General features: G+C 45.9%; 1 long non-coding RNA gene across 1 annotated transcript; it reads right to left on the bottom strand.

The window, feature by feature from the left end:
- Positions 1-5,244: 5,244 nt before the first annotated feature.
- LOC140846204 (uncharacterized) lies at positions 5,245-6,803 on the bottom strand. Its single transcript, XR_012125147.1, has 2 exons — positions 6,634-6,803; positions 5,245-5,690 (listed from the first exon to the last, which is right to left on the bottom strand). It is a non-coding gene; the product is annotated as an uncharacterized lncRNA (long non-coding RNA).
- Positions 6,804-13,064: the final 6,261 nt, after the last annotated feature.

The raw sequence follows: 13,064 nt of genomic DNA, 5'->3' as shown, positions 1-13,064 counted from the left end.
GCCTTACCCAGCCCTGTTAACGCTTTCGTCACCGGGACGGGGCCAGCAAGCTCCCTGGGACCAATCCTGCCTTTGTGTAGCTGGGCTGACCTCTGGGAAAAGATTATAAGGGGAAAAATACGAGCCAGTCCCTAAGGCCGAGTGTTTACAGTTTCTATTTTCACCTTTTTCATCTTCTCTCCTACCCAAGAAGTTGGAACATGCTCAGGTATAAACACACCAAGTGACTGTGTTTATTTTAAACCTTTATAGGGATTTCCTGGAAAGGTCAAACATATGAATGGTAGGTGGCTATGATAATAAAGACAAGCTGCTCACCTAAAAAATACTGCTCCTTAAATCTCATAGTCAATCTGAATTTAGAGGTTTGAGAGGGACTTTAGTGATCTTTTTGCTCAATATCTTAAAATTAAAAAGAAGTCTCATGGTAGTACACACACATCTTGAGAAATCAAAGCACAACAGGGCTTTCAAAAGGGAAGGCGATGGGCCCGGCTCTGCCTTTGTGCTCTGCCCGCTGGAGTCTCCTCACGGGCCAAATACTGCTTATACTTCGAGTTCTTGATTTATCAGTGATATCGTTCATGTGAAGTTACAAAGATCTCCAATAAAGTAAATAATAATAATATTGTTATTATTTAACCCCAGAGGAGCCCTTGTCTGGGCCAAGCACTGTTCTAAATACTTTACCTATTTTAACTAACGTTTTCAGCGCTCCTCTGATACACTTTGCTCCTCTGTACCTCGTTTCACAAAGGAGGAAACAGACGCAGAGAAGTGAAGTATCTCATCCGGGAAGCCACAGCAGCAAGAGGCCAGGGGTCTGGGCTCTTCACTGTCCTGTCCGGCGGTGATACAGCTTTAAGGGGAGGAGAGATGGGCGAAGGGCAAAGATAGTGACCAAGACCCACCAATCAGCTTCTCCTTAGATGAGGCTGCCGGGCCCAAGGACATCCAGAGGGTCCTTGTCGCTGCTCTGTGCGTTAGGGGCAGAACTGGGACTAGACACTGGGCGCTCTCGTAAGCTCTATCTTCTTTCTCACCACAAGGATGACAGTTCCTTATCATGCAGAAAAGCACCTAGCTAAAACTCCGGGAAAATCTTACGAGGGGACCACAGGACTGAGAACAGATTGCGGTGGTTTACATGTTTTCCAAAGTTCTTCCATGTTGGTTCTGAAAAAGCAAACACGCATAGGCTCAAAACAGAGGCGAGCTTCAGGATGGAACCGAGGAAGTCACCTGTCCTCTGAGCACAGGGGCCTCATTTGGAGAGGTGTCAGTTTCAGATGCCACTTTCACCCCCTATCACCCCGCCCCCATCCTTTTCCCATCTCCCTTTCATGGAGGGTTTTTTGAGCTTCCACAAAATCACATCCCATTCTGACTCCTTCAATTAATTTCCACTTTCACAGAGTCTGTGCCCCTTGGGAAGCCCCCTGCAGTCGGACCCTCTGTTGTGTGTCACTCTGGTCCCCATCTGGTAAAGCTGAGCTCCTCTGGAAGCGAGCTGCCCTGCAGCCCTTCACCCCTAGATGGGTCTGCTCCAGGGCCTGAGCCCCTGCTTCAGGGGTGGGCCACCTAATACTCTCCCTCCTTCCCTCCGTTGTTCTTAAACACACTCTGTCTCCCTTAGATGCCCCAGTCCGCGCCTACAGGCACATGTACACACATGCTTGCAGAAGGACCGAAACACATGCAGTCTTAACAGTAACATTTACGGAGCATTTGCTGTGTGTCATGGGCCAGTGCTAGACTTTAGACAGATCATCTCATTACATCCTCCCAACCACCCCATAAGGGAGGTGCTGTAACTTTCCTAAGGTCACAAAGCCTGTGGTCTGAAATCAGGTTGGTCCGATCCTGGGGCCTGTGCTCCTTACCATTATCGTTTCCCATGTTTTAAAGTACACCCATGTGTCTTCACTATACAAACCCACACACATTTACACATATGTCCATATCGTGCATCCTAGCTGAACCCTGAGGAGCTTGGCCTCCCTGACTCTCACTGTCAGTAGCCCGCCCAGTCTCATGGCTCTCCACGCCCCCTCTCGGTCAGTGGGCTCAAAACACTCCCAACCTCCTGTCTCCGAGAAAGCACAGCCCCCCAGCTCCTTCCTAGGCAGGCAGGGGCAGTGGGACCCCCTGCGCTAGCGTAGTGGGCACCTGGGCATCTGGGCATTCAGTGGGATGGAGTCGTGATGGTGAGACCTCAGGCTCCGCCGGAGGATGGAGAAGTTCACATTGGACGGGGGGGCCAGGGGAGCCCCAAACACCACCTGCACAGGAGCTTAGTCTGGTGGAAACTCGGGGAGAAAATTTCTCATGAAACTTCTGAAGAAGTGGGAGAATTTTAAATGGGTGATTTCATCCTGGCTTTCTCAAGTGCTGTCATGGCATCAAATCAGATGAACAACTAGTCCTCAAAAAGCAAACAGAAAGGTGAGCTGTGCCTGCCTTCCCAGACTCCAGGCTCAGCCCTCTGCCCCCACCCCTCGCACCCCTCAGCTCTCCGTCTGTATTTGTGCGGTTAGGTAGTGATTTCAGACTGCACTCTTTTTATTTATGTACCTTGTGATATACGTGAGTTTCTGCAGCTTGCATTTACATCTTGATTCAAGTTCAAAAAAGTGCAAATCTGATCGTGCTGTTTCCCTGTTCAAAACCCTTCAGCAGGTTCCCATCGATCCCAGGATAAATCTGAAATCCTTCTTCTGACTTAGCAGGCCCGGCGTGATCTGGCTCTTGTGCACGTCCCCGGCCGCAGCTCACCCCGTATCTTCCCTCTCACTCGGGTCCTTTCTCTCGTCGCTCAGGACAGCTCGGCTCTTTTCTGCCGCAGGGGATTTGTTCGTGCTCTTCTTTCTGCCTGCAACACACTCCCCACCTCGTCCTCTCTTCCCAGTTACCCTCCCCTCCACCTTTGTTTTTTCAGCCTCCTCCTCTGCAAGTCTTATCTTAACTGCCATTTCCTCAGGAAAACCTTCTTTGATTTTTCATGACTAGAAAGTTTACCATCCTACCGTTCTTTATGACAGTTATCACAATTGTAATTCAATAATTATATTATAATGATTTATTTAATACTTGATCCCCCCAAATGGAACAAAAGCCCCAGGAGAGCAAGGCACTTCTGCGTCTTGTCCCTGTTCCATCCCTCACGCATAACAGTGATTGGCATGTGGTGGATGTTCAATAAATGTTTTTGGGTGGGTTTATGAATGAATGAAGGAAGGAATCATGTTCTTAAAAAATTGTGTCTGGGCAGATATGCCTCAAACTGTTGATAATGATTTTATATTGGGCATCTCTTGGGTGCCACTTTGAATGTTCTCAGCCCCACCTCTTATTTAGGTTAAGTTTTGCCAGATTCATTTGGTTGCTGTTTGGCAATGTCTTTCCTCAGGACCCGGCCATGTACCTCTTGCTCCCAGCCTCAGAGCTTCTCTGATGTTGCAGAATGAACCACCCAGGGGAGCTCATGCCACACTCACATGCGCGTGATCCAGAGGTGAGGACCGTCTTTGACCAATGAGGAGCGTATGGACAGAGCCTCCCCCATTCATCCTTTGGAGTAGGCGGTCCTGATATTTCATAAGGCTCCTAGGAAGGTTTGGTGGGATGTGTACCATTTATCCGCCGAGTGGCTGATGCAGTAGTGCGTCCTTGTACTGTCTCTCCCTTATTTCCTGTTATCACTCTCCCATCCCTGACTGGTGCTCCTGAATAAATTACCTTCAGGCAAGCAAGCCTTTGTTTCAGGCTAAAACCGTTTCTTTCAAATTTAAAATCAAGTCACAAAAAAAAGCAGGCTTTTGTCAATCAAATTTATTTATTGGAGTTATAATTTTAGAGATGTGTTCTTTTCACTTGACTGGCTCTTAACCCGTGGGTGGTCTCAGATTCTTTGTCATAATATGAATCATGTAAACAAATCCTTAGGTCCATCAGAGGAGTTCAGGTAGTTGGAAACCTAAAGCATTAGAACTGCCTGTCATGGGACTCCTGTTGGCAAAAGCCAAATACTTCTCTGCTCTCTTTCCTCAGTTCCTAGTATGAATTTGGATATGTTTCGAATATTTAAATGGAGCTATATTATCTGTTTCCAAGATGCTGAATTTGCCCCTCTGATTTGGTTTTCTAATAATCCTGGGAGCCGTTCAGAACTGCTCAGAGAGGAATGACTGGAGGAAACCGGGTGCCTTCCAGGAGGGGAGCCATGCAGGAGGGCAGGGCCATGGGGCCGAGTGGCCAAGAGACATTCTGGCCTTTGAAAGATGCAGGCCCAGAATGAAGTTAACTGCGAGGTTTTCCTCTCTGGTCAGGAGGATGTTTGCAGGTGAGGAGTGTACTTTAGGCTATTCTTAGGAAATCACCAGGCTCACAGTAATGTGACCCACACTTCTGGCAAGAATAACGAGTCACCCCAAATTTTCTAGAGATGACTTATGGTCCTTAAATTTAATAGAAACAGTGTGAACCAGCAGTCAAAATTATGGTTTTAGAGTCTAATAGAGCTGGTCTGAATCTCAGCTCTGCTAATTACTAGATGGATCACTTGGGCAAATTATTCCATTCCCCATCCCTTGGACCCCCCATGTGTAAGTGAGGTTGTCCATAGGACCCACCTTGCTGGTTCGGTTTGTTCTGAGGAGTCAGTGAAATGATGCCTACAATCAGTGCTTAATAGATCCTTTGTTTTTCCCATCTTTCTTCATTTTTGTAAGCAGATCCCATGAGAAAACCAAGAGCCAGATGGTTCTCACTCTAACCCAAACTAAACCCAAAGAAGAACATGCTGGGCCGTGTGGACGGTCAGTTCTTTACTGACCAAAATGCTCTAATGCAATGTAGCCCTAACCTTGGTCATTTGCATCCTATCTTTATGCTGTTTGCCATAGTCACACATTTTTTTAAAATGTCAAATCACCTTTTTATTAAAAAAATTTATATTAAAGGGACACTTTAAAAAATACTTGAAAACCAGTGTCACCTGCTGCAATGTTTTCTTTAATTAAGGTATCATTGATATGCAATCTTATGAAGGTTTCACATGAGCAACATTGTGATTTCAGCATTCACCCATACTATCAAGTCCCCCTCCCCCACCCCATTGCAGTCACCGTCCGTCAGCGTAGTCAGATGCTGCAGAGTCACTACTTGTCTTCTCTGTGCACCTGCTGCAGTTTGAAGGTAAAAGTAAATGCACACATTTAATTAAAACCATAAAATGTCACTGAATTCCAGTTAAATGCTATTTATTGCCTGCCTAGATCTGAGTTTGAGGCCCAAGCAATTTGTTAAAAAGGGAGAATTAGCAAATGTTCAAAAGTCATTAAAGACTGGTCCTAAACTGAGGCTTTCTCCTTGATGCAATCCGAGGAGGGAAGGAGAGATGAGTAAGCCTCTCAGTGTGTGACTCTGTGTCACTCGTTCTGTGTTGGGGTACCCCAGGCCTTGGGAAACTATTCTTGTGTATCACAAAGGAATTGAGATGGCTGTGGGGGTGCAAAAGGGTGTCAGAAGCCTGTGCGTCATCTGGGCCATGAACGGTGGCTCATCACCTCTGCAGCTGCTGAGAGAGTCCTCCGTGCATTTCTTACTCTTGATTCCAATAAAAGACAACAGTCCCCAAACATAGCAGTGTTCCTTCCTCTACAGAGGACTGAGGGGAGTCCTGGAGACAGCTGTGTGAGGGGAGAAAGTAAGAAAGAAAATAATGCTTTTACCATTCTATTAATATTCATTCTATTTATTTAATACTCATTAAAAATTTTAATATTCATTCTATAATAATATTCTATTAATATTCCTTCTATTAATATTTGAACATGATTCAGCTAGTCAAATCCAAACAAAGCTTAGTTCCATATTGTGCCAGTGTCAATTTCCTAGTTTTTATACTATATTATAGTTATATAAGATGTTATCATCGGGGGAAGCTGTGTGTGAAGGATGTAAGGGACTTTTCTGTACCACTTTTACAACTTCTTGTGAGTCTTTATTTCAAAAAAAGTTTTAAAAAAGTAAAAAGCAATATGTAGCCAAAATCTTACAAATAGGTCCTTACCCTTTGACTCTGAAACTAATACCTGTAGAAATTTATGTAATGTAACAGGTATGCATCCATGTATGTTCCGCATGTAATTATCCTTAATGTCCAACAATAGGGGAGTGGGAAATAATGGTGGCATATATATCTATGTATATATAGATAGATATACATATGCCCCATCATTAAAAATGATGGGGCATATGTATATTTAATAAAGGACATTCACAATTAAGTGAATATAGAAACTTACAAGTTATAGGAGCCCAGGTTATTTAAGAATGATTCATAGATATATAATATTGAGACTAGAAGAATATATGCCACAATATCAGCAACAGTTATTCCTGGCCTCTGGAATTATCAGTTGATTTCAACTTTTTAATTTTGCTCATGTGTATTTGTAATTTTTCTACAATGAACATGTGTCACTGGTGTAATAAAATTTTCTAAGATAAATCATTAAGTCATTAGATTTACTAAAACATTTACAACAGAGGGAGTTAATCCCCTAACACTAACAGCCTATGAATTACAATTGATAAGACAGCCATTAAAAAGGCAAATAAATTGCAAACCTGTGAAACTGCTGTAAGTAGATGTTAATCCATAGCAGATACTGTGCCTCACAAAAGACAAGGGCTGTGATCCGTCGCTTCACTGCTAACCTGTCTTCCTCCCTTTCCTTTACTGTTTCCTTTCTGAAGAAATCAGTAAATGTTTTGATTCAAAACCATGAGCAGAAGGCAACCTTAATTCTCAGGGCAAGTCTGTGCAAAAGCTGAACATCTGCCTAGGTTATTGAGTAACAAGTCTTATACTTTTGATCACAGGTAGGACAGTTGCAAAACTCAGTAATTCCCCTAAGTGCCCTGATTAATCCTAGATGTCTCTCTTTATAGGCAGGTCTTCTGAATAATATAAAATATATGAGTGACAAATGTCTTCTTCTTTTGTTTTTTATGAATTAGAATTATTTTCCTATAACCAACAGTAAAGGACATTTGTCAAAACAATGAGATTATATGCTATTTACTGACTCATAAATTGTCTCTCTTCCACATCATCTCTGTTCCGTGGTGCAGGAACCACGTCTATGTTCATTTGTGCCTGACACAGGTAAATGCTTAATAAATATTTGCTGAGTGGTGATGGTGACTCATTTGTGCTTGGAAGGCTTACTGCATTCCTAGGGAGAAAGCTTGGGGCTTGGGATCTGCAGGCATTCTTTGGAAACTCACCTCTACCACTAATGGCTCTGTGACCCCGGGTATTCAACAGCTCTAAGCCCCATTCATAAAAATGCTAGCAGTAGTATATACTTCTCACGTTTGCCATAAGGACTAAACCTCCTAATATGCATTGATAACACTTAGAACAGTGTCTGGAGCACAGAAGTTGCTTGAAAGATATTAGTTGACAATATCTGAATTCCTCTTTTTGTCCTAGCTGTAATTTACCTCTTTCTGTCATTATTCCTAACTTACTATAATGGTTAAGAGAATCAACTCTGGCGTCTGAAGGCCTGTGCCATCTTATTAAATAAGAGTATGACCTGGAGCCGGTTGATTAAATACTTTGTACTTCGTTTTCTCATCTGTAAACTAGGGATGATAATAATAGCACTTATTCCATGGGATTATTATGAATATACAGTGAAGAAATGCTTATAAAATGCTTCAAAGAGTGTGACACAGAGTAAGTGTTTAGTAAAGGCACTTTATTCTCTTACCAGGCCTCTTATTATCTATCATGTTGCATCTAAAGTACAGTTTACAGCTGACCCCAACTCCTGGCTTCTTTTCCTGAAGTAGTTATTTATTCTGATTTGGCTATTATATGACTACCAATTCATAGAGTAGCTACCCAGAGGCTTATATGGTCTTGGGCACTTCAGAATCCTACAGAACTTTAAGAGGGGGTGGGGTTGGCTATTATGCCAGAATAAATAACAACAATTAACATTATTTTCGGCCAGATTCTGGGCAAAGAACTTAACCCTATTATTACCTTATCTTAACAGATAAGGAAACAAGCTAAGAGAGGTTTTGTTTTGCCCCACCTACTGCTTGGGAAGTCAGGACTTAGGCCCAGGTAGTCTTCTACACTCTTAACCTCAAGTCATCCCATTTGCTGCATTTATCATATTAAAAAGAGGCCATTTTAATTGATACCTGATTACAATTTTGATCCTAACTGTTTATCTTTACTTCCATTCAGTAGAGCCCAAACCTTGGAAACACAAACAGCCTCCACACAGTAACATCAGGTTAACCCCCAAGAAGCAGAAAGGGAGGGAGTGTAGAGGCTGTTTCTTTTTTAGATGAGATACTGAAAAATTACCAAAAACTAAACGAAGACTAGTCAATATATTGGTATAAAAATTCTTTTGGTTTTTAGTAACAAATGGAGAATCCAATAAGTTTAACCTGAGTTATCACATTTTGTTTCAATGTTCAGTTTATGACTGAATTACTTTGCAGCTGGAATTCGGAAACATATTTGTCTTAGTAGGTCTGGTTCTTCCATTTGCAACAGCATCTTTGTGACAATTAGCTATGGATAGAAGAGTATGGTTGTTGCAGAAGAGGGCTCAAAGAGTGGACAAGTCATCTCTTGATGCCATTCTCCAACCTCCATTCCCTTGCCCCTTGCTTGGGGCTAAAAATGGCTTGGATTCTAAACCAACTACAGCATTTTAGCATTATCTGCTAAACATTTAAATGCATGCTCCCTTTTACTCAGTGATTTCACATTTAGAAGTTTATTCAAGAGAAATGCCCACAGCAAATACAAAGATATGTTCAAGGTCATTTACTATTACATTGTTTGCAATTTAAGATAAATGGAGCTAACCTAAATATCCATCAGGAAGGGATTAGTTATATATATATTATATACCACAATGTAGTCATACAGAGGAATACGTAGGTAGATTTGTATGTAGAAGATTGTAGGTGCGACTCTAATACATTATTGAAGATATTTGTAAGGATAGACATCAATGATTGCAAACTCAAATGCATTTGGGGGCCAGACTGGTTTTATAAAATGGGACAGGTAGGCCCTAGGACAACCTTGGGAGCGCACACCCTCTGTGAGAGCAACTGGCATCGCTCAGCCTCAGCTAATCGTTAATGGGGTGGCAGATTGTTGGATGTTCCAAGAAAAGCTACAAATCGCAGTATATTTTCATGCTACTTTGTGATCGTCTACTCATTTCTCTGCCACCTTCAAAATATTGAAGGTGAAAATATTTTGCAAATTTTCTGTGAAAATTATCTGTGAAAATATCTGTTATGTGAACCTCTTGATTTTTATTTCATGACAAATAATAGAAATATTTAAAAAATACAGTGCATGTGGTCATCTGTGAACTGGATTGGTCCTGCAGGTTCATGGTTTATCAACTGCTAAAATCTTCTGAGCAATGGTTTTCTCTGGAGAATAATATTATGGGCCCATATCGGAGTATGGTCCTTTACTACCTATATGCTGCTTTGTATTTGAGGTTGTTTTGTTTCATTTTGTTTGTTTGACCATAGCAAAAGCAAGTGTATTGGTCACAGCGAGGCGCAAGGGACCTACACCCCTGAGAAGCATGGCTCAGGCCTCCTCAGTGGCCTAGATGTCCCTGTCCTCCACCAGGCTCTGCTGGTAGGCCTTATACTGGTCCAAGGCGAGGGAGAATGCTTGGCTGTTAGAAATGCCCAAGTCCACTGTGTTCTCCAGTGAGGGAGTACCCCTAACCGGGCCCTGTCTAGCAGGCCGTGAGGTGCCTGGAAACAACTTGATCATCAGTGATCCACGGCTGTTCTTGGGGTTTTGACTTTCCCACTTAAAACCAGTGATTGGCGAGGCTAGTGTCCTCTTCCTTCCAGTTAAATGATCAGATGTTCCACAAAGAGTCCCAGGTTGAACATACCTCCTTTCTTTTGCTTGGTGAGGTCACTGGGCCCTGATCACTGTCAGGATGCAGCTTCTCACCAACAGTCCAGTACATGGGGCAGTGGTCCAGCCTGCGGGCCCAGGGCCCCTGACCCTGCCTCCACAGAGCTAGTCCCTACTCTGCGCCTACCGCCCCCAGTGAGCTCAGCACTTGCCACTGGCATGGTCGTGCCTGAGGTCTGGTGGTTTTATTGGCTGCTGGGCAGTTTCCTGCTTCTCACCAGTCCTTGGGCAGAAGACAGTCACTTGGCGGCCCCATTAGAAGGCAGTCACCTTGAACGTCCACTCTGGGCGGCAGCAGGGATGCGAAGCGGGGGAGAGCGAGCCAGCTGGTGGGGACCCACCACCTCGGCCCCGGCTGCAGGCCCTCCCACCCCGCAGCTGGCACTCTCCTTGCTCGGGCACCGACGGCTGCCTCACTGCGCCTTCAGCAGAGTCCCGAGTTTGGGCAGGGAGTGGGGATGTCTAAGCACGGGCTCAGCAGGAGCCCAGGGGGGTGCCCAGGGCCCACGGCCAGGCTCGAGGGCCGCCTGTCTGGGCCTGGGGCCAAATCCACGTCGCTCAGTAGCCCCTCCACAGGGTTTTCCTGGGCATCGGAGGTAGTGCATCTGCAACTGGCGAATGGGGAGGTATCCGGCCCAGGGATGTCCGCAATACTTCAGGTCAAACACTCACAGATGCCGCACAGGTCTGGGGGTTTCTTGTTCTGTCCTCAGCTAAATGCAACACTCTCTTCCGGGTCAGAAGTTCTTCTTCCGGGTCAGCAGCTCGGGCTTGTCCTTCCCGGAAGCGCTGGCGCGTCATCCTCAGGCCAGGCCTGGAAGGCGCCGGAGTCCTGCGTGCCGTGCTTCCGGGGGATACAGGCGCACATGCGCACATGCCGCCCGCCCACCAGGCCCCGCCCCCGGCGACCCCCCGCTCCCCGGGCTAGGACCCGGGCCGTGGGCGTCGGTGCTGCTCCGCAGAGGGTTGGGCGCAGGGTGCGGGGTTTGCCCCTGTCTTCGGGCGCTGGATCGCTCTTGAACTGGTGGCTGCACAGCCCCCTCCTGTCGGAGGAGCTGTAGAGCCGGGGGGGAGGGGGGGGCTTTCTTTTCTATCTACGGCTTTATAATAATAACACACAAAAATAACAGATTCACAAAACAGACTTAACTGGCCTTTTGCTGGAAAAGTCTGAAGCAGAGTGAGTTTCCAGACCATGTCTGACCGGACCCAGTTCCAGGATTTTGGCCTCGCCTTGGCTTTGTCACCCATCTCGGGAGCCTTGAGTGTGGTGGTCTGGACCCTGATAACGGACTCACCTCGGTAATGTTCTGTGCCGGGGTTTCTGCAGCCTTGAGATACTTCTGGCCGTGGGAGGCCGTGAGTTCTGTGGGTGGAAGCAGCGTTTTAACGGTGTTGGGACAGAAGGGTCACATCTCTCATTTCCACCGTGTGTCTGGGCTTGTGGGAAAATGAGTATCTAAGAGATCATCATTCATTCATTTGCTCATTCATTCAAGAAAAGTGTTTTGAGTTCTTACTTTGTGCCTGGCCCTGTGTTGGGCCCTGAGGACAGATGATTTCACGGAGCTTCTGGCTTTGGAGGTGACACCGACATAAATGGGCCGGTGTGATGAGAGTCGGCACACGATGCCTTGGGAGACCCCACTGGAGGTCGGGGAACATTTTACCGAAGAGGTGGCACTGAGGCTGGGTTTTGAGGGATGAGCAGGGGGAGTTAACCTGGTAAAGAAATGGAGGGAGGATTCAGGGTAAGATGGGAACAGTAAGGCCCGATAGTTCCTGTACCTTCCACAGCCTCTGTGCCGGGAGCTGGTTAAACGCATCCATGACTTTATGATAATCCTCACTGAATACTGCTAGATTCCAACTGGCAATTCACCCCATTCCTGGCATCATTACTCACTAAGCAAGGGCCTTGCTTCCTGGGAAAGGCATGAGTGCAAATGCACAAAGGTGAGAAAGGACCTGGAACCTTCTGGAAACATCCTGAGCTCTGCGTGGCCTGAGCACTGAGTCTGTGGCAGGGAGTGTCAGGCTTTGGGACTGGAGTGTGGGCAGCACCTGATCACAAGTGCTTGACGAAGCGACCCAGGGCCCCTGACCTCCTTCCTAACAGCACCTGAGGGCCAGCAGCAGGGGTTGAGCCAGGGAGATTGGGGGCAGTTTTTTATATATATGTCAACATATATTTTCACCCAGAGTTTTCATAACTCTGTGAACCAAGGGAAGACACTACGGTGTTTTTGAGTGAAAAAAAAAACAGCAGCGTGTTTTAAAAACTACGAAATGTCTTATGCCTTCCTGTGCTGACTTCAGGGATGTTTCATACACAGCCTGCAAGTGAATTGGGCCTGGTTAAAGGTGTGTGTGTGTGTGTGTGTGTGTGTGTGTGTGTGTGTGTGTGTGTGTGTGTGTGTGTGTGTATGTGTGTGTGTTCGTTCTGTGCGGGGAGCTGGTTAAAGGCATCCGTGTGTGTGTGTGTGTGTGTGTGTATGTGTGTGTGTTCTGTGCGGGGAGCTGGTTAAAGGCATCCGTGTGTGTATGTGTGTGTGTGTGTGTGCGCGCGCGTTCTGTGCGGGGAGCTGGTTAAAGGCATCCGTGTGTGTGTGTGTGTGTGTGTGTGTGCTGTGCGGGGAGCTGGTTAAAGGCATCCATGTGTGTGTGTGTGTGTGTGTGTGTGTGTGTTCTGTGCGGGGAGCTGGTTAAAGGCATCCATGACTTTATGATAATCCTCACTGAATACTGCTAGGTTCCAACTGGCAATTCACCCCACTCCTGCCATCATTACCCACTAAGGGCCTTGCTTCCTGGGAAAGGCAGGCGAATACTCCATTACTAGGAGCAGAATAAACATGTTCAGCTTGTAAGAACTTGACTTCCTCCGTCTCTCGAGGTGAAGGGGAACGCAGAAGAAGGGCGGGGAGGGGGAGCAGACTGGGTGACCGGGGCCGCTGTCAAAGCCCCACAACTGCTGCTGTGGCGGTTTGTCCTGGAGCAGGCGAGCTCCTTTGCTGCTGCCTAGGCGTGCATCCCGGGTTTTCTGGCCTTTTTGCCA

This window comes from Manis javanica, chromosome 14 (assembly GCF_040802235.1).
Source record: "Manis javanica isolate MJ-LG chromosome 14, MJ_LKY, whole genome shotgun sequence".
Lineage (NCBI taxonomy): Eukaryota > Metazoa > Chordata > Mammalia > Pholidota > Manidae > Manis > Manis javanica.
This window is presented reverse-complemented; position numbering and strand designations above follow the sequence as displayed.